We start from the raw sequence: 21,703 nt of genomic DNA on the forward strand, positions 1-21,703 counted from the left end.
CTCACTTCCGGCTCCTGAGTCAGAGCGAGCCTCTCCCGGCGACCAGGTGATCGTCCGCGCGTTGCCACGGCGACGCGGCTGCGGTCGGCATCCGCGGACGTGGGAGGGCGAGGCGGTCGCGCGGTCAGGCCGGTTACCTTGCCAGGGAACAGGGACCGGGCAAACGCGTTAATGCAAATATTTCTCTTTTTTTAAAAAAAGTCCCCGGAATCAGCATATTATTGGCATCTACCGTAACAGCGCTTCTCAAATACTCTGGAACAAGAGCACCCTCCGCCCACCAGACAACCGCGCAACTGTCGACACTGTGCTGGCTTGCTCAGTCGCTCTGAACTGGGGTGTGCCTCTTTCTGGGGGTCACAAACAGGACGCAAGCGCAAACAACCTCCGTCTCACCACACGGTGTCATTTTAAGGTAGACTCGAGGAGTTTTTCCATTTATTTTAATTTGGCGATAAAGTTGAGAAGATTTCGTTCAGTTTTTTTGACACCTGTTGCCTGCGAAGTCCACGAACGACAGCTTTCGAACCATAAGCCAGCTGGACGCTGAAAAGGTTAGAATAAAAGATATAATAAATAAGATGGAATAAAAGGATAGAACAATTCTTCAGTTGTTCAGGGCTAAACCATACAAAATACTGTCCATACACATGTGCATAATACTGTCCATGCACATGTACATATATACATAATACTTTAAAACACATACACATAATACTGTCCATGCACATGTACATATATACATAATACTTTCCATACACATGTACACATATATATATACATATTAATGTACATACACGTACATATGCACAATACGTTAAAACACATGTGCATATATACACATAATACTGTACTTACACACACATATATACATAATATTGTACATAATACATGTACATAATATTGTACATACGTATATGTGCATAGTACTGTAGATACACATGTACATATATACACAATTCTGTCCATTCACATGTACATCATACTTTACATACACATGTACATATATACACAATTCTGTCCATTCACATGTACACGATACTGTAGATACACATGTACATATATACACAATTCTGTCCATTCACATGTACATCATACTGTACATACACATGTACATATATACACAATTCTGTCCATTCACATCTACATCATACTGTACATACACATGTACATATATACATAATTCTGTACATACACATGTACATGATACTGTATGTACATATACAGAATTATGTACATATATGCATAATACTTTAAAACGCATGTACATATATACATAATACTGTACTTACACATGTACATAATAATGTACATACATAGATACATAATGTTGTACATATACATGTAGATAATATTGTACATACGCATTCGCACATAATACTGTAAAACACATGTACATATATACATACTACTGTACATAAACATGAATATATACATAATACTGTATTTATGCATGTACATATGCACATAGTACTGTACATAAACATGTACATATCTACATAATACTGTACTTACACATGTACATAATAATGTACATACATATATACATAATGTTGTACATATACATGTAGATAATATTGTACATATGCATACACACATAATACTGTAATACACATGTACATATATACATAATACTGTCCATACATATGTACATATATATATATAATACTGCACTTACACATGTACATAATGTACATATACATGTACATATTATTGTACATACGCATAGGTGCATAATACTGTACATACACGTACACATATACATTATACTTTAAAACGTACATATATACATAATACTGTACTTACACATGAACATAATAATGTACATACATAGATACATAATGTACATATACATGTAGATAATATTGTACATACGCATACACACATAATACTGTAATACACATGTACATATATACATAATACTGTACAGAAACATAAATATATACATAATACTGTACTTATACATGTACATATGCACAAAATACTGTACATAAACATGCATATATACATAATACTGTCCATACATATGTACATATATATATAATACTGCACTTACACATGTACATAATAATGTACATATACATGTACATATTATTGTACATACGCATACACAGATAATACTGTAATACACGTGTACATATATACATAATACTGTACATAAACATAATACTGTACTTATACATGTACATATGCACATGATACTGTACATATATACATAATACTGTACTTACACATGTACAGTATTAACATACATATGTTTGCCTTGTACATGCGGTACGGGACAAACAGGGCTAAAGCTGTATCCCGAGGGGACAGTGACTGACTTCAGTCCGATGCCGAGCTCGTGAATCGTGCAGCTGAAACCACCTGCCAGCGTGTGCTGGTGACTGCAGACAGACCCGTTAAAACACAGCACACCCTTACATTAAATTCAAACACGGTTTACTGGTTGCGATTAAATACATCACAATGTATTCATTTGTGTGATAAAGTGATAACTTCGTTTTCAAATTTTTAAATACCGTGAATGTTTCGGCGGCAAACTTAACTCGGTTCTTCTTAGCCGTTTTTATCTTTATTTTTAAATAATGCCGTCTTACGTGGTAGTTGACTGTTACTGTCTTCCTTTACGCCATTGCACTTGAATTACATTGTTTTTCATTAATAAGTGCAGTATAGTGTGGTTTGGCATGATAGTTGAACGTTCAAATTCTAGCGATGTGGTCAAACGCGTCCGTTTGCAGGAAGAGAGATCCGGTCAGCCGGACAGCAGAGGATCGAGGCGCGGCGACCGCTCCACCTCTCTCCACGGTCGTGTGGCGCGGAAGGAAAGACACAAAAAAGGGCTCTGTTCGGTCCCCCCGTTGTCACAGAGAGACAGACGGGGGAAGAGCGAAAGAGAGGGAGGGGGAGCGGGCAGAACAGACTCCAGCTCAGATAACTCGTCCTGTGAACCGAGCGTCTCTCTCACACGAGGTGACAAACTGCCGCCCCAGAGCGCACTGACTCAGCGGCCCAGAACATCAAAAATCGCAGAGAAATACAGCTCCCAGCGGGCCAGGATTTACCGGATCCCGCTTCTGGTGGTTTTGTTTTAAATCCACCCACTGCAGGGCGCACACACGGCGGGGAGGCTGGGCACTGCCCGGCGGCCAGTGCGGGGTTTCTCATTAAGAGGCAACACTCTCGATGTCTCCAGCCCCGGGTCTTGGCTGTGCTGGCAGCGAGTGAATCCTGGAGTGGATCAGAGTGCTGTGCAACAGGACTCTGATTGGCAACACTGTAAAACCTGGAGTGGATAAGACAGAGGTGCAACAGGACTCTGACTGACAACACTGTAAAACCTGGAGTGGATCACACAGGTGCAACAGGACTCTTAATTGACAACACTGTAAAACCTTGAGCGGATTAGACAGAGGTGCAACAGGACTTTGACAACACTGTAAAACCTGGAGTGGATCTGACAGCTATGTAATAGGACTCTGATTGACACTGCAAAACCTGGAGTGGATCAGACAGAGGTGCAACAGGACTCTGACTGACAACACTGTAAAACCTGGAGTGGATCACACAGAGGTGCAACAGGACTCTTAATTGACAACACTGTAAAACCTTGAGTGGATTAGACAGAGGTGCAACAGGACTTTGACAACACTGTAAAACCTTCTCAGAGGCGGGGTCAGCTATGTAATAGGACTCTGATTGACAACACTGTAAAACCTGGAGAGGATCAGAGTGCTGTGCCACAGGACACCGTACAGTGTGACCCCCAGCCCTGACCCCACTGGACATCTCAGTCCAGTTTAACCCTCAGCACTGACCCCGCTGGACACCACAAGGCAGTGTGACCCCCAGCTCTGACCCCGCTGGACACCCCAGTGCAGTGTGACCCCAGCTCTGACCCCACTGGACACCTCAGTGCAATGTGAACCCCCAGCACTGACCCCACTGGACACCCCGATGTAGTTTGCACACTACTGACAACATTTAACACCTCAGTTAAGAAGCTTGCTTCGGACACAGAATGCCGGTAGTCCTGTGCACTATACAGAACGCCTGTCTGGCCCCTGTGTCTGCATGCTTTCTCTTCTGCACTGGAGTCTAACCGGTCGCTCGTCACTCACCGCTCAGCCCGGCTGCCTGACCTCACTGCCGGCGTCGTGACTTCTAGTTAATCTGCGAGCATCAGATTACAGTAACCCGGCGCGTTGATAACCGTCTGGAGCTAAGGGTCCCGTTACAAGCCCGCATCGTAAACCACACCTCCGTTTCCTTTCTCGATAAATTGCGCTTTTCGCCCTGAAGGGCTGTGCGAGAACTGCGTGTCTGTTCCTATTACCGAGCACAGGTAAAACAAAATGACGATCAACGGATATTACGCGTATATAGCGCCTTTCACGCACTATACCATAGTAGCGCAAGGATGCTGCCCGTGAACAGCACTGAACAGACCTCCACCACGACCGTGCTCTCAGTGACAATACTTCACACCCAGTCGAGCTCCGGAGGGTGATACTATTAAAAATGAGTGTTTGCTATGTTTATGGCTAATTGTTTATGGTTAATTGTTAAAACAGTTTGCGTGTGCCGTGAGGTGGCTGGAGCGTGTCTTAAAAACCCCGGCTCTTACAAAGCAAGCGGTCGACTCGTGTCGACTGAAGCAGGGTGGGTTGTGCTGGTTCGGTTTACCGTGACCTGATTTACCGTGTTTATCAGACACAGTACAAGGGAGTGCGTGAGTGTTTTTCTTTTGGGCGGCCGGGGAATGTTTAAAACGAGAAACGCGTGTCTTTTTTCTGGTTTGTTGATCTTGGAATAAAACCGAGAAGCAACTGACAACAACCCGCTTGCTTGATCACGAACTCGCGCTGTTACGAGCCGTGGGTGATCCTGAGAAGCGTCAAGAGCGCCGGCAGAAATGCTTCCGTCGTTGATATTTTTGTGCGTGATTCCGAGGCAGTCTAGCCGCCCGTCTGCGCCTAGGCTGATGGAAGTCACACCCCAATTATCGGTCCGGTGGCGCCATTTTCCCCAGCGGTATAGCGGCGTTTATTTGACTCGTTTAAAAGCTGCAGTGTGGACGTGTCCACTGTGGTCTGCGGGCGAAACTGACCCGTCCGTCTTCCAAGACTTCACAGCTGGAGAAACCGCGGCCGTGGGCGCGGACTCACCCGGAATCCAAGCGGGTCTGCCGCCTCCCCCGCTGGCAGGGCAGGTGTGAACCGCCGAGACGGGCCCAACCTGCCCTTAGCTCAATTTAAACTCGGTCTTGAGGGGGGAGATGATTTCGGAAATACCGGGGGTTTTCAGTGTGTTTTAGGTGGGAGACGGTGTTTGACAAAGGAGTTCTGATTTAGACAACTGAGACAGGTGTGGAAAAACCGCCCGAAAGGTCGCCGCTTGGTGGTTGGGCTGAAGCACCGGGGTGATGTGAATATCCCAGCGTGGGCCTGCACACGACACGACACGACACAGCGTGACACGGCAAATCCTTGCACTCAATCTGCCGGCGGGCCAAGACACCGTTTCGAAACGCAGGCCGTGTTATGAATCTCGCTTTCTAAACCCTCTGGGCACCGCGGGGCCGCGACAACACGCAGGGCGCAGTTTTTAAAATGTGTTTTTAAGCCGTGCTTAACCAATTCACCTTTTTATTTTACCCGGGATTAAAGCAAACAAACAAAAAAAGACGATCTAGTTTCCTAAAGGAAGAATGAGAGATTGAATTGAAGTTGAACTATTGCCCCCAAGGGAAATCGTCTTACGCATCAAGATCGGATAAATATATACGACAATAATACGGTCCAAGAACAGTACAGCAGCATGATACAGAGCAACATTGGACACGCTGTTGAGCCCAAGTATGGTGAACATGCCCTGAATACATCGGGCTTTCTAACATTAAAACTCCTCAACTTCCCTAGAAGATGCGACCTTCGCTTCTTCTGACACCAGGGAGATGAGCGATAGCCGCGTTTATCCCACACGGCCATTGGATATTTCTTTTTTCTTTTACCGTGGAAGGTGCTTCCTGTGCGGCCAGACTGCACTGTTTTCGAGTTGGACAGAGTTAAGGAAGTCCGTGAGGCGTCAAGGTTTAAGAACGCCGTTATTATTATTATTATTATTATTATTATTATTATTATCCGGTCTACTACGAGAGCAGGGCCGTTCCTCAGCTGGGATCTGCTGAACAGAATGTCAGAAATGCTGTTCACAGTCGCTCTGGGGACAAAGGCTGTGTAGACATTCAAGTCCGTGACATATTAAATCTGCGTTCACACCCCCCGACCCTCCGTGGTCACAACCACCCTCCTTAATTCCTTAATTTGGGTAAATTGTCGCTGCCACGCCGGCTCTGGGGGCAGTACCGTGGGGCAGAACTACGGCTGCAATAATGCCGTTGTGAACCTCGTGACTATGAATAAGTCTGCTCGGCGAGTCGCAACATTTCAGCCGCTGGCAATCTGGAGCAGCGCTGTCTCCAGGCGAGATCTCCCGGCGCTCCCGGTCCGAGCCCGACCCCGGGTTCGAAGACGCGTTTCTGAGAAGCGCAGGTCTCGGTATGACTGGGAGAGCCGGGCCGAGGTTTCGCTATGAGCGGGGGCCGCTCGCTGGGGCGGTACAGATCTGAGGAGGCGAGGTTTCGCGCAGTCCGGGAGGAGGAGGGGGGGTATAGAGACACACCGACAGGTACGAGCGAAGGCGCCTATTCGCACAGACCCACACACAGAGACGCGTTAGCGCTCACGTCGAGCGAGCCTGATGACTAAATACAATATCTGACTTGTCGGCTCTCTCAGCGCGCTTTCTAACCCCCCGATCTCTCCCCTCTCTCCTACTCCCCGTAGACACCTGCCCCGCCGGGCGCGTCAGCCCACAGCTCTCTGGTAATCAGTCACGCAGGGCCGACTCCTCCCCCCCTCCCCACGGCGTCCACGGGCCGGCTCCTGCCCTTTCGAAATAACGCGGTGCCGTGCCTCCTCCGTCTGTCTCGGTCTGAGCACACGAAACACGACAGCGCACAAAAACTCCCCTCCTTCTCCCTCTCCCTCTCCCTCCTGCGCTCGGAGTTTACAGCCGGGCTGAAGAGAAAGCGGCGCCTCTCAATTTTACTGTGTCATGGTACGGCGACATTTGAAAAAGAGAGAGAGAGAGAGACCTGCATCGTTCCTCTGTTTGTTTGTGTTCTTGACACAAAACCACGAGAGAGACCGGCCGTGCAGCGCCGCGGGTGTAAGCACCGCGCCGGGGTAACTGGCCGCTTCTCTAAACCCATCACACAAGCCCCTCTTCCTGCGCACGCAGAGTGTACAGTGTTCTTACCTTTCAGTCTTCGAAGCCCGTTAGAAGGCGGACCAGTCTCTAAAACTGCAGAGGAACGAGTGCAGGTTCATTCCAGGCTGAAAGGAGAAGAACAGGTGTCTTTTAAAACGATTACTGGGGTGGGGAGCTCCCGGACCAACATGCCCGGAGTCCCCGGACTTGTGCCGGTTCTGGCCCGGCAGGACGACCCGGGTTTCCAGCTGTTTCTGTGGGAGGTCCCGGAGCGGCCAGAGCTTCCCAGCCTGCTCCACGCTGAGCCCTGCTCCTGCCATGCGTGCCCACATCATGTGCTTTCCAAACACGGCAATGACCTGAATTTACTTTCTGTATTACTGGATAGGCTGCTGCACTGAGTCACATTAATATTGGTGCCCTTGGGGAGCAGCGTAGCTGAATAATGGTGATACAACAAGAGCTCCAGGCCCGGTCCAGTAGGACAGTCTGTTACTATAGGGGCTGTGGTCCCGGTCCAGTAGGACAGTCTGTTACACTGGGGGCTCCAGTCCAGTAGGACAGTCTGTGACACTGGGAGCTGTGGACCCAGTCCAGTAGAATAGTCCTGTTACACTGGGAGCTGTGGTCCCAGTCCAGTAGAATAGTCCTGTTACACTGGGAGCTGTTGTCCCAGTCCAGTAGAATAGTCCTGTTACACTGGGAGCTGTTGTCCCAGTCCAGTAGAACAGTCTGTGACACTGGGAGCTGTGGACCCAGTCCAGTAGAATAGTCCTGTTACACTGGGAGCTGTGGTCCCAGTCCAGTAGAATAGTCCTGTTACACTGGGAGCTGTTGTCCCAGTCCAGTAGAACAGTCTGTGACACTGGGAGCTGTGGACCCAGTCCAGCACAATAGGCTACACTATGAAATGAGATCAAAGCAACAGTGGACACTTTGTCCATTTCTGGGTCCCCTTCCTCTGCCAGCCGGACGGAGGCTCACCCTGGCCAGCGGCCCGGCCGCACCCCACCCCCCCAGAGCCGAGCCGAGCCCGAGGGTGTGCGAAACAGGCAGCAGGCAGAAAGGCAGAGAGAACAAACAGGAAGAAAAGGAGAGGGTGATTTGTAAAACCGAAAGCCCGTAGGGGCCTGTGTCGGTGGCGATGGTGCGTTTGATCGCCGGAGTGGAGGCAGCAGAGAGTTCAGCGTGTCAGAGCGAGCCTGACGCAGCTGCTCTCGTTCCGCGACACACAGCCATTGGCTCTGCTCACACACCTGGCCACGAGTCAGGCAGACACGCTCGCTGGGCCAGCAGTCGCGGCAGGAGACGCCGACACAGCACAGCCAAGGTAAGAGACCCTGTTGCTGCTTTCTTCACGAGACGCTTTCCAGTCAGCGGGCGGGCCCCGCGCCCTGGGCAGCCTGCGAGCTGTTTAAACCGCACCGGGCTCCGGGGAAGTTTGCCTGTGTGCTGCAGGGCCACAGCTGTGTTCCACCTGCCATCCCTGCTGTCCGAATTCCCAACTCGGGTCCAGAGAGGCTGGCAGCGTGATGCTTCAGGTGGCCGGGCCTGGGCGCTGTTTGGGGAGTCGGCGCCGGTCAGCGCAGACCTGGGCTGTCCTGCAGTGCGATCCGAGTCTCGGCGCGCTCAGAGGTGCGGCCCTGAGCTGGGCAGGACGGTGATGGGGTACGGAACAGAGCAGCCTCTGACCCCCTGGAACGGAGGAATATGGCCTCTTCACGAGACCCGTGGTGTTCTTTTAAAACGAGCAAAGGCGTTCTTTTTTCTCAAGCTGAATTTCCATTCTTTTGGAGCATTTCTCTTTGGTAATAAAATTACTCACCCGCCCAAAGCACAGAAAGGCGGCTGAGTGAATTCAGAAGGTTTTGCGCACAAGCCACGGATCTGAATTTGAAATAGACCTGGTGGCGGCGCTGGCGCTGGTTGACTGTCTCCTTCTCGTTGATGTCTTTGTCGGATTCGTCTGGTGCTGTGCCGTCCGGGCCCTGACCGTGTCCCGGGTCGAACCGGCAGGAGGTCGATGGCTAGCTCTCGGGTCAGGGGTCAGGGGTCAGGGCCGGCGTTGCTGTTGGCGTTGGACCCCTTCGGCGGGCTCGAAAAAGCGTGGGATCTGCAGCAGCAGTGTAACTGACGACCCCTGGGGGCCCAAGCCTCCTGGTGAGTTATATAGCGCCTGGCAGCTCGTGCCAGACTCCTCCCTCGGCTCGCAGCTCTCCTGAAAACGAGCCCCAGCCCCTGCAGGGCCAGAGCCTCCCTCCGGCCTCGCTTCTGAGGCTGCGGTACTTAACGAGGCACGCGTCCGCCGAGGGGGTCCGGCCCGGGTCAGGACAGGACCGGGGTTCGGGAGAGCGGCCCCCGTAAGGCACTGACCGCCTGGCGGGACAGACGGCACCCCAGAGAGCCACTGCGGGGCTCCGGTCCCCCCAGAGGAGCAGGGCTCCGAGTCCGCCCTCGAAATGAACCCACACGCAGCCAGCTGGGCAGGAGGGGCTTCAGGGCCTTGTGGTCCGAGAGATTTTCCGTTTTGCTGATCCTGTTAAAACCCAAATTCAGTTTGATTTTCGACAGAAGGAGACGAGGGCGAATGGTTTCGGCCCCGCGCACAAACCGACTTCGGAGACCCTGTAGCTCCTGTGCTGTACCCTGGTTCGGAATGGTTTTACCCTGGTAAAATGTGACAGGGTTCTCTCCGGCCTGTCCAGGTACGAGCCCCCCTCTCTCTCTGGTGGTCTTCGCTGTCTGCTGTCTTTCCCTGGGGACGGGCAGGGGTGTTGTTCTGCAAACCTGGTGTTTCTGGGCCATTCAGCCCCTGGTGTTTTCGAAGACGCGCTTGCAGTCCCGCTAGAAACACTGTAGGTGGCTGAAAGAGAGTGAAAATGTGTTGGTTTTTTTTCATTTTTAACTGGACTTGGTTTTGGATTCTATCGCAGGATTTTAGCCGGAAAAGATTAACACACTAAAAAAATAACAATTTAAAACAAGTGCAAATTGCTATTGTTTCAAAGTTCATCCTTGCCACTTGAGTACGGACTTTGCTCAAGTACTTTATTCATGTAGTAATCTTCCTGTACTGTTCCAACCTCCTTTGTGTTGATTAATTACATTAAATGTTTGTTAATCTGGATTTTTACAGGCAGCACTGGCAATAAAACTGTCATTGTGTGCTGCTGTCCCGGTCGTCCTGAGGTCGTCTGCCCTGTGTTAGAATTTCTTATTCAAACGGTTTTCAGAAGGGAGAACAGTTTCAGGAACTGGGTTTCAGGTGCGATCGCTGGGCCCTGCGTGCGTGGCTGTGTGGGGTTGAGGAATGGCGCGCACAGACCCTGACACCATCATCACCCTCAGATCTGTCGTTGTCGTTGCTCTTCTCCGGGTTCTCGGACATCCTGGAATTCCTCCAAAATCCCGACTTCGGAACCGAGCGCTGCTGGAAGAGAGCGAACGAGCGCTTCTTGAGAGGGAGGCCCACGTTCATTTCTGTCGCGCGGTTGTGCTCACGGGTTTTAGGGGGCTCGAAGGCTTCAGGAAGTGTTTCCCAGCGCGTGCCCGGTTTTCTTTCGCCCACGTCAGGCGCGATATACAAGTGCGGTGCTTTACACTGGGTCAGCTCAGACCATGACCCAGCTGGGAAAAGACGACACGCTCCTGGGAGTGGAGATCGATCCGCGGGGGGCGCCTAGGGGAGTCGTTCTGTGCCCCCCCTCCCCCCCCCTCCAGGGATTGACGGAGCCCGTGGGGCAGAGGGCTGGCCGGCGGGGGGTTTTTAAAGAGGGCGGAGGGCTCTCCGAGAGCACGGCCGATCTGGAGGCTGGGGTGAGGCCGGAGCGTCACTCGGAATCTCTGGGGAACTCTGCAGTCTTGCACGTTGGTCAGGACACCGATCCATCGAGTTTCTGATTCATGGAGCTGCCCCTTGGTCGTCGAATTCCTATCGGATTTCTCTTCACGATGAGAGACTAGGAGCTCCGATCCCGATCCAGTAGGACAGTCTGTTACACTGGGGCTCCAGTCCAGTAGGACAGTCTGTTACACTGGGGGCTCCAGTCCAGTAGGACAGTCCTGTTACACTGGGGGCTCCAGTCCAGTAGGACAGTCTGTTACACTGGGGGCTCCAGTCCAGTAGGACAGTCCTGGTACACTGGGGCTCCAGTCCAGTAGGACAGTCCTGTTACACTGGGGCTCCAGTCCAGTAGGACAGTCCTGTTACACTGGGAGCTCCAGTCCAGTAGGACAGTCTGTTACACTGGGGGCTCCAGTCCAGTAGGACAGTCCTGGTACACTGGGGCTCCAGTCCAGTAGGACAGTCCTGTTACACTGGGAGCTCCAGTCCAGTAGGACAGTCTGTTACACTGGGGGCTCCAGTCCAGTAGGACAGTCCTGGTACACTGGGAGCTCCAGTCCAGTAGGACAGTCTGTTACACTGGGGGCTCCAGTCCAGTAGGACAGTCCTGGTACACTGGGAGCTCCAGTCCAGTAGGACAGTCTGTTACACTGGGGGCTCCAGTCCAGTAGGACAGTCCTGGTACACTGGGGCTCCGGTCCCGGTCCAGTAGGACAGTCCTGGTACACTGGGGGCTTTGGTCCCAGTCCAGTAGAATAGTCTGTTACACTGGGGGCTCCAGTCCAGTAGGACAGTCTGTTACACTGGGGGCTCCAGTCCAGTAGGACAGTCTGTTACACTGGGGGCTCCAGTCCAGTAGGACAGTCTGTTACACTGGGGGCTCCAGTCCAGTAGGACAGTCCTGTTACACTGGGAGCTCCAGTCCAGTAGGACAGTCCTGTTACACTGGGGGCTCCAGTCCAGTAGGACAGTCTGTTACACTGGGGCTCCAGTCCAGTAGGACAGTCTGTTACACTGGGGCTCCAGTCCAATAGGACAGTCTGTTATACTAAAATGGTATTATTCATGTCAAAATCAACATCTGTGAAGGTGAGCACCTCTACCGTATCCTCCCAAATTTCCCAGATTGAACCTGACCAAAATGGGACTTAACGGGTCCAGATGAATTCAAACCTGTGACCCATGTTCCAGCTGCACGTCAGAGACAGAAAGACACTGCCGTGAGCTGGGTTCCTAACCTGTGCGTTCTGATCCAATCAAGACCACAGATGTCTGTTTTCTGAAGATGTTTCTGATGAAGAGAAATGAAGGAAAGACACATTTTCTGATGCAGGACTGTTTCAAGGTGCTGAAGAGTTTCAATTTTCTTCAGATACAATGATAATGGGAGGGCAGATGTGAAGGTCAAGGACAACACTGACTGCATGTCTTACTGAGTAACTGTACTCCGCAGATCTGATGATGACGGTAGCGTTAATCTGAAATTACATCTGATCGGAATTGAGATTCTATATGATTATTCTGCAGATGTTGTTGGTGATGAGAGTGTTAAAGTGAAATTCATGAGCTGGACTGAGTGTCTCACGGATCTGAGGATGAGGATGGTGTGTTAATGTGAAGATACAGAAGAGCTGGGCTGAGTGTCTCTACAGTTACTCTATAGATCTGAGGATGAGGATGGTGTGTTAATGTGAAGATACAGAGGAGCTGGGCTGAGTGTCTCTACAGTTACTCTACAGATCTGAGGAGGATGATGGTGTGTTAATGTGAAGATACAGAGGAGCTGGGCTGAGTGTCTCTACAGTTACTCTACAGCTCTGAGGATGAGGATGGAGTGTTAATGTGAAGATACAGAGGAGCTGGGCTGAGTGTCTCTACAGTTACTCTACAGATCTGAGGAGGATGATGGTGTGTTAATGTGAAGATACAGATGAGCTGGACTGAGTGCCTTTACAGATACTCTACGCAAGGGGTAGTGGGAGTGTGGAACAAGCTGCTCAGCCCTGTAGTTAAAGCTGATACGCTGGTTTCTTTTAAGACAAATGATGATGAGGGTACAGGCTGTGCTTTTCAAAGCTAATTCTTTGTGAATTATGGTAAGTTAATTAAAACCATCTGTGAAACATTCGAGAAGTCAGAGTTTCTGATGAGACGTCTCCGGATTCTGAATTTACTCAGGGAATTTAAGCACAGTAGCTGTCTGATGTCAGACATGAGCAGAGTGGTGGAGAAAACAGAAAAAAGTCTTCGCTTGCTCTTTTAAACTGAGACTCTCCCCAGGGGTCAATTAAAAAGATTGACTTCTAAATCCTCGTGACAAAATCTAAAAAACTGAGGCCACTGCTGTCAAGGGCCTTCAAGTGTTCTGTGCCACAAATGTTTTGCTTTTTGGTTCTTTCGAGTGAGGGACCATGCTTTGTCATTTCAACAGCATTTCGTCCGGCACAAGCCTGAATCTGGGAAAATTGTCCCAGTGATTAAAATGATCATCTGGAAGTTCCTCATTGAATTAATGAAGAAAGGAATTAACCAGTTAACACTGTTAGTCTCATTTATATTAACTGCATTAAGAAAATTGTGTATTTTTTTGCATTAAATAATATAAATGTTGTCATAATTTATGTTAGAATTCATTTTGTGTCCCTGACACATTCGGTTAACGTTTCTACCTACTGTGTCAGCCAGGCATGAAGTGGTACAGCGCACAGGTTAGGCCTCGTTCAGAATACTAGGTACAAGTTCTGCCCGCCGTGTTATAAAAAGATCTCGCTGCCCCCGTAATCTGTCCAAAGAAAAGCAAGCAGATACAGGGCAGGACAGACGGGCTGAAGGAAGGTGAACAGGGTGTTCAGGTATCCCAAACATATTGAAGAATATTCGAAATGCTCAAAGGCATCGATTAAGCCCACCCAGCGGACTTCTCCTGAGCCAACGAACCGGAGGGGAAATTGAGTAACAGAGAGCAGGGTTAGGGGGCACTACTTCACACAAAGAGTGGTGGGAGTTTGGAACTAGTTACCCAGTTGTGTGTCCTGGCGTCTTTTAAGAACGGGCTGGTGGAGATCCCGGGATGGATTAATTACCGCCGAGCAGGTGAGCCGCCCCTCTCGTCCAGGGCCCGGGAAATTCGGAACGACGCGTGCCGGGATGCGGAGAGGTGAAGGGGCGTCCCCGTGAGCCCGGCGGCAGTGGCCGTCTCCCGCGGGCCGTCGGCTAGGCCCCCGAGTGTGCCGTGACGCGGCGGCTGGAGAGCTGGGAGTGAGGGTCTGCACCGGTTCGTTTCCGAGCTCGCCAGAGCGGAACCTCTTTCAGAAACCGACCCGAGAGAGACGTGGCCGGTCGTGGACGACAGGATGTTTCAGAGGAAGGGCTTTCAGAGCCTCGTGGATTTTCCTTCTTCAGTGCAAGGAAACGTTTTGAGACAGACTAAACACAGGGGCTGCTCTCATAGACTGCGCGTGTCCTGGGAACATCAGCTGCTGCCCGGTGAGGACAGGTCTGTGTCAGTCCCTTCTGTGGATCGCTGGATGATTTGGCGATGGTGGGGCGCGGGGCAGGAGGGGTGTTTAACTCCACCGCGGGGCCTGGGGCAGAGCGCCGGGCCTGGTGAGGAGTTTCCGCAGCTCTGCTGGGGGGATTTTTACACTCCTCTCAACACCCTGCTGCGTCTCGTTCCTTGTTTTTCTGCCGAGTAATTGTGAAAGTTCAAAGGTGGAAAACCAGCGCGTGTGAACGTGGGCACCGACACAGAAACGGCTGTTTGGTTTTCTTTTTTTTTTCAAATGCCTTTCTCGCGCGGCCTCTCACCCAGCACAGGCGCTGGGGGAGGAGGCTGGAGTTCTCTTCGGGCAGAAGCGGCTATGTCAGGCCCTGCGCAGTGCGGGCAGGGCTGGCCCGCAGGGGTGGGGAGCTCCCAGTCTGGGATCGGGCTCAGGGCCGGGGAGGCGGATCAGCTGTCGGCTGCTCGCGTGCCGTTCAGCTGATCCACTGTTGGAGGGCTCTGGTCGAGGGTCAGCTGAAGACGCTGGGACGCTGAACAGCAGACACACTGCGGGAGTGAACTGGTGATTCTCAAAACACCCTCTTGGCCGTAGGTGGGAAGTCCAAGACTTGCTTTCTGAACGTGGACGGATTACTGCGCATGTGCACGCGCGAAGGGTGCTGTGCTGTGTTTGTGCCTCTCGGTTTTGTGCTTCGTATTGTGGCGTGGAACACTAGAACTGGTACAGGCCAGTTTCCGGGACCAGGCTCGCTGTGTCGTCGTTACATCAGTGTCACCAGAGAGAGGAGGTGGGGGCTGGCGGCAGCGATGGCTCCTCCTGTTTCTGTTGACATTCTTCACCTCCGAACGTGTTTATTTACCGTTTCGAACGCCTCGTACCGGATGTGTACACTTGAGCATTTCCTTTGTTTCAATCTATCAGCACTGTCATCTGCTCAGCCTTTGAGATTGAGCACACTTGCTGTAAACCCTTCGCGTGTCTCGACTCGTACTGGCTCGCCCAGTCTTCCCAGTCAGCGCGGCTCGACTCCAGGGGGCGTGATGGGGAATAATTCGTTTCCCGGTCTCCGCAGTGCTGTCCAGTCAGCAGCCTGGGATTCGGTGGCTTTCAGATGCCTTACTATTGTGCAGAGCCTTCTAGAGCAGGGGCCCCCACTTCTGGTCCTGCGGGGGGGGCGCTTTATCTTCAACAGGGGTCCCCACTTCTGGTCCTGCGGGGGGGCGCTGTATCTTCAACAGGGGTCCCCAGAGCTGGTCCTGCAGGGGGGCGCTGTAACTTCAACAGGGGTCCTCACTTCTGGTCCTGCAGGGGGGCGCTGTATCTTCAACAGGGGTCCCCAGTCCTGGTCCTGCAGGGGGGTGGGGGGGGCGCTGTATTTTCAACAGGGGTCCCCACTTCTGGTCCTGCGGGGGGGGCACTGTATCTTCAACAGGGGTCCCCACTTCTGGTCCTGCGGGGGGGGCGCTGTATCTTCAACAGGGGTCCCCACTTCTGGTCCTGCGGGGGGGCACTGTATCTTCAACAGGGCTCCCCAGTCCTGGTCCTGCAGGGGGGGGGGGGGCGCTGTATCTTCAACAGGGGTCCCCACTTCTGGTCCTGCGGGGGGGGCGCTGTATCTTCAACAGGGGCCCCCAGTCCTGGTCCTGCGGGGGGGCGCTGGCCCCAAATGCTGGGGGAGCAGGGCTGGGAAGCTCCGTTGCAGACCACACGTCCACAAGGACACTGTCTGTGTGTCTCTGCTCACTGCTGCCGTCCAGTAGCAACTCGGATCCCTCCTGTTGTCTGTCAGCGGGGAGGTACGACGGGGCTATTTACTGCTAATCAACGGCAGCGCAGAGGCTAAAATAGGGACAGTTTTTTAATCTGGGGATTGGCCAGTGCCATGTCGAAATTCCAAATAAAAAATCAAATGTACAGCCTGTAGCGTTATACAAGAGCATGAACAGAGTGTCAGTCACCTGGGGCTGGTGAAGTGGAGTCGATTCCACACCAAACTTCTCAGCACGGAGCCGCCCCACACTGACCGGTCCACCCGCTGGTCACTGGTTAGCCTGGGCCGAAGGGGGCTGCAGGCTGGAAGAGTTTCATACGCGCTCCTAACGCACAGCTGGGGGGTAACAGCTGAGCTTGTTTGGGGTCCACTTTCCGAGCGCTGAAAACCAGAGCGCAGATTTTTCTACCGCACCTGGAAAGCAGTCGCCTCTCCTTGTGTCACGTGCTACCCCCAAATCAAAGAGGCACCCCAGCAGGGGAGAAGACGTTTCGGAGGCTGCCTGTGGCTTGCGAGACGGCATTCGACACGGCACAACCCGAGAGGCTTCAGTACCGGCCATCTTTGTCTCTCCTCCTGCACGCCCACTGCATGAGAGGAAGCTGCACGGGGAGTTGTGAATTACCCCCCTCACGCCCACTTCCACACACGGGACCGGAGTGATTTCCATCTCCCTGTCATTCCGAGACTAGCACGGCGGGCCCGACAGACGCTCGTTCTCTTTCGGGACCGGAAAGAGAAAAAATCCACAGACATACCTTTGTTCCCCCTCCCCTGTACTCTCTGTCTCACTGTCAGTCCTGCGAGCTGCCAGGTGAAAACCAGAGTGAGCCTGCCTCCCCCACACTCACCTCCCTCCTCCTCCTCCTCCTTCACGGCTTGTCATCACCCTGCTTGTGAGAGCAGTGTCTCCAGTCCAGTCAGGAGTGTGTCAGTGTGAGAGGAGAGGGACAGCAGTGTCTCCAGTCCAGTCAGGAGTGTCTCAGTGTGTGAATCCAGGGGCAGTGTGAGAGGAGAGGGACAGCAGTGTCTCCAGTCCAGTCAGAAGTGTGTCAGTGTGTGAATCCAGGGGCAGTGTGAGAGGAGAGGGACAGCAGTGTCTCCAGTCCAGTCAGGAGTGTGTCAGTGTGTGAATTCAGGGGCAGTGTGAGAGGAGAGGGACAGCAGTGTCTCCAGTCCAGTCAGGAGTGTCTCAGTGTGTGAATTCAGGGCAGTGTGAGAGGAGAGGGACAGCAGTGTCTCCAGTCCAGTCAGGAGTGTGTCAGTGTGTGAATCCAGGGGCAGTGTGAGAGGAGAGGGACAGCAGTGTCTCCATGTCTCCAGTCAGGAGTGTGTCAGTGTGTGAATTCAGGGGCAGTGTGAGAGGAGAGGGACAGCAGTGTCTCCAGTCCAGTCAGGAGTGTGTCAGTGTGTGAATCCAGGGGCAGTGTGAGAGGAGAGGGACAGCAGTGTCTCCATGTCTCCAGTCAGGAGTGTGTCAGTGTGTGAATCCAGGGGCAGTGTGAGAGGAGAGGGACAGCAGTGTCTCCAGTCCAGTCAGGGGTGTGTCAGTGTGTGAATTCAGGGGCAGTGTGAGAGGAGAGGGACAGCAGTGTCTCCAGTCCAGTCAGGAGTGTGTCAGTGTGTGAATTCAGGGGCAGTGTGAGAGGAGAGGGACAGCAGTGTCTCCAGTCCAGTCAGGAGTGTGTCAGTGTGTGAATTCAGGGGCAGTGTGAGAGGAGAGGGACAGCAGTGTCTCCAGTCCAGTCAGGAGTGTGTCAGTGTGTGAATTCAGGGGCAGTGTGAGAGGAGAGGGACAGCAGTGTCTCCATGTCTCCAGTCAGGAGTGTGTCAGTGTGAGAGGAGAGGGACAGCAGTGTCTCCAGTCCAGTCAGGAGTGTGTCAGTGTGTGAATTCAGGGGCAGTGTGAGAGGAGAGGGACAGCAGTGTCTCCAGTCCAGTCAGGAGTGTCTCAGTGTGTGAATCCAGGGGCAGTGTGAGAGGAGAGGGACAGCAGTGTCTCCATGTCTCCAGTCAGGAGTGTGTCAGTGTGTGAATTCATGGGCAGTGTGAGAGGAGAGGGACAGCAGTGTCTCCAGTCCAGTCAGGAGTGTGTCAGTGTGTGAATTCAGGGGCAGTGTGAGAGGAGAGGGACAGCAGTGTCTCCAGTCCAGTCAGGAGTGTGTCAGTGTGTGAATCCAGGGGCAGTGTGAGAGGAGAGGGACAGCAGTGTCTCCATGTCTCCAGTCAGGAGTGTGTCAGTGTGTGAATCCAGGGGCAGTGTGAGAGGAGAGGGACAGCAGTGTCTCCAGTCCAGTCAGGAGTGTGTCAGTGTGAGAGGAGAGGGACAGCAGTGTCTCCAGTCCAGTCAGGAGTGTGTCAGTGTGTGAATTCAGGGGCAGTGTGAGAGGAGAGGGACAGCAGTGTCTCCAGTCCAGTCAGGAGTGTGTCAGTGTGTGAATCCAGGGGCAGTGTGAGAGGAGAGGGACAGCAGTGTCTCCAGTCCAGTCAGGAGTGTGTCAGTGTCTTTACTGTACTTCTTTTATTGTCTCAGATGGGAGATAGTTCATTTAATATAATATGCACCCATTGACAAAGGAGGAACACTTTTTTGGTTTCTTCACTTATGAACACATTTGCCATGTTAAACTGATGTTATTATTATTATTATTATTATTGCTTACACTGATATAGCGCTTTTCTGGACACTCCACTCAAAGCGCTTTACAGGTAATGGGGATCCCCTCCACCACCACCAGTGTGCAGCCCCACCTGGATGATGCGACGGCAGCCATAGTGCGCCAGAACGCTCCCCACACCCCAGCTCTCAGTGGGGAGGAGAGCAGAGTGATGTAGCCAATTCATAGAGGGGGGTTATTAGGTCATTAGGATGTATGATCACAGACGGCACATGATGAGAGATGTAGGTGTGGTAAGCGTCTAAACACTGCTGGGTTATCAGCGACACGTGGCTGTGTGATATCTCTATGCAAATTCTGGGGTTAGCACTTTGAATCTCAAACCCTCTCCTCTGAGCCTCCACCCAGACTCTGTCTCCCCAGTGGCCGAGCTTGTCCTGTGTGCAACACAGACATGCCTCTCTGTCCATCGGCTTCCTCTCGGACCCCGAAGCCTGTACCGGGTGGTTGACAGTCTAGGGAAGCCTGGATCAGCTGGTACGGTCAGCACTGAGCTGTGTGGAAGGAATGGTACTCCTAGGAGTCACGCGCATTTAAAACTGACAACGGGAGGCGTTACTTTACGCCAAGGGTGGTGAGAGAGTGGAACGAGCTGCCCAGCCATGTTGCTGAAGCTGCTAAATTGGTCTCTCTCAAGACTCAGCTGGATGAGATCCTCTAGTCGGGACAGGTGGCACTTCTTTACACAGAGGGTGGTGGGAGCGTGGAACAAGTCAAACTCGTTACCCTGACTTCTTTTCAAAGAACAACTGAGTGTCACCCTTGGATCAATTAGCACAAACTGCCGAACGTGCTGGATGAGCCCTGTGGACCTTTATACTCTTAAGGCTGCTGGGTCAACAAATCATCTGTAATGTCTACTTCTGTGTGTAAAATGTTTAACTTTCCTCTTTGGTCTTTACACTCTCCGTGAACCTGGGTTTGAGCTTCTGTCACAAACTCTGTTGTGAACTTTTGGAGTAAGTTTTTGTTTTACAGTTCATATTGTTCACTGAGAGACATTAAAAAAAACATAAATGTTTTTTTGAATCCGTTACTAACCGGTAGCATTTTATGATACAGTTTTGCTGTGTAGTTAATGTTACTCTTTACAGCAGTATCCCATATCCAGCAGGAATAAATGAAGCACGTAGTCCAAGTGTCATATCAAAGTAAAATATAGAATCTTATCAAATCTTCCTATTGGATTATTAACTAGTGTTTTATTCTGAGGGACTTGTAATGGAAATATTAATTGGAGTAAACATTGCTGGAGCAGTAACGTTTGTCGTACAGTTCGCACCAGTAAAACTGGATTTGTTTCTGAGGGCTCGAGTTTCAGTCCTCAGCTCACCCTTCAAGAGCAAGTCCTGGTCCAGGAGGGGTCAGTGTGTCTGCAGCAGGGGTGTCCAGTCCTGGTCCAGGAGTGGTCAGTGTGTCTGCAGCAGGAGTGTCCAGTCTTGGTCCAGTAGGGGTCAGTGTGTCTAGAGCAGGGGTGTCCAGTCCTGGGCCAGGAGGGGGCGCTGTGTCTGCAGCAGGGGTGTCCAGTCCTAGTCCAGGAGGGGTCAGTGTGTCTGCAGCAGGGGTGTCCAGTCCTGGTCCTGGAGAGGCGTAACAGCAGTTGTGTTGTATCATCGACTCTGGGTCCCCAGTCCCTTGACTGCTGCAGTAGCTTGGTGCTGCTGAAACAGGGCCCGTGCTCTTCCTCCTCCTCCTCCTCCTCCTGTGGCCTGCCATAGGCTGGGTCCCGAAGGTGCCGCTGTCTTCTGATGACTCATCCTAGCGAGCAGGACAGCCGACAGCGCTGACTTCCTGCCCAGAGGCGAGATGTGGCCCGAGCTCTCCTGACGTTAGCGGATGTCAGAGCGAGGCAGCTGGGGGGGGGAGAGGTTTCCCCACACGTCTTCCTTCCTGTTTGTCAGGGTCACCTCCCCCCCACCCCCCTACACCCCCCCCAGCTCCATACACCAGCTACAGGAAACCAGAGATTCTCGCTCTCGTAAACAATAGACACCACACACCCAGGACACACACACTCACACACACCCAGGACAGACTCTCACACATTCACACGCACACACATTCACACGACACACACACACACAGTCACACACATAAACTACAAACACACACACAGTATAGAGCTGCATCCTTCTCATATGTGATTGCTAAATTGCTAAGCGTGGTTTTTCTGCTAGAAACAATAGTATTATTTTCTGCTCCTGTACCCTGCTCCCTCTGTCTTACCTCCCTGTAGGTTATTTACCTCTAGTAACCTGTCCCCCCCAGTTGCCAGAGGGGAGAGCACCCCCTACTGGCCCAATAACGCCACTTACAGCGCACGAGGAGCCATTGGAGTCCTCTCATTCATTCAGCTGCTCAGTAATTAGTCACCATTTACAATGCCACTGCTGTTTTCTGACTAGAATTGACATTAAAATTCAGCTTAACTGCTGGCAGGCTGGGGGGTAGGTGGGCAAGTCTCTGGACTCCTGACGGCAGGTTGTGGGTTCGAGTCCCTGCTGCAGGACTGGGGACCAGCGTGTGTCTGGGGCCGGCTGTGTGCTGGCCTGGTGTCCCGTCCAGGAGGGAGTCTTGTGCTCTCTGTTTAACCAATGGGCCGCTGTGACTCAGAACCAGCTCCCTGTTA

General features: G+C 51.8%; 1 protein-coding gene and 1 long non-coding RNA gene across 3 annotated transcripts in view; one reads left to right on the top strand and one right to left on the bottom strand.

Annotated features, from left to right (window-relative positions):
• LOC148646605 (uncharacterized) overlaps positions 1-21,703 on the top strand; it is a 37,978-nt gene that overhangs the window by 4,241 nt on the left and 12,034 nt on the right. The window contains exon 1 of one of the 2 annotated variants that reach the window (XM_088609409.1): positions 8,081-8,608. The exons of the other annotated variant lie outside the window; for it this stretch is intronic. The gene's annotated coding sequence lies outside the window, so the exon portion shown is untranslated. Of the gene's footprint in view, positions 1-8,080; positions 8,609-21,703 lie in introns of those variants that run through there. 2 annotated transcript variants of the gene reach the window in all.
• LOC148646607 (uncharacterized) lies at positions 406-7,699 on the bottom strand. The gene is made up of 2 exons (XR_015927798.1): positions 7,327-7,699; positions 406-546 (listed from the first exon to the last, which is right to left on the bottom strand). It is a non-coding gene; the product is annotated as an uncharacterized LOC148646607 (long non-coding RNA).

This window comes from Lepisosteus platostomus, chromosome 16, assembly GCF_059453375.1.
Source record: "Lepisosteus platostomus isolate fLepPlt1 chromosome 16, fLepPlt1.hap1, whole genome shotgun sequence".
Taxonomy (NCBI): domain Eukaryota; kingdom Metazoa; phylum Chordata; class Actinopteri; order Semionotiformes; family Lepisosteidae; genus Lepisosteus; species Lepisosteus platostomus.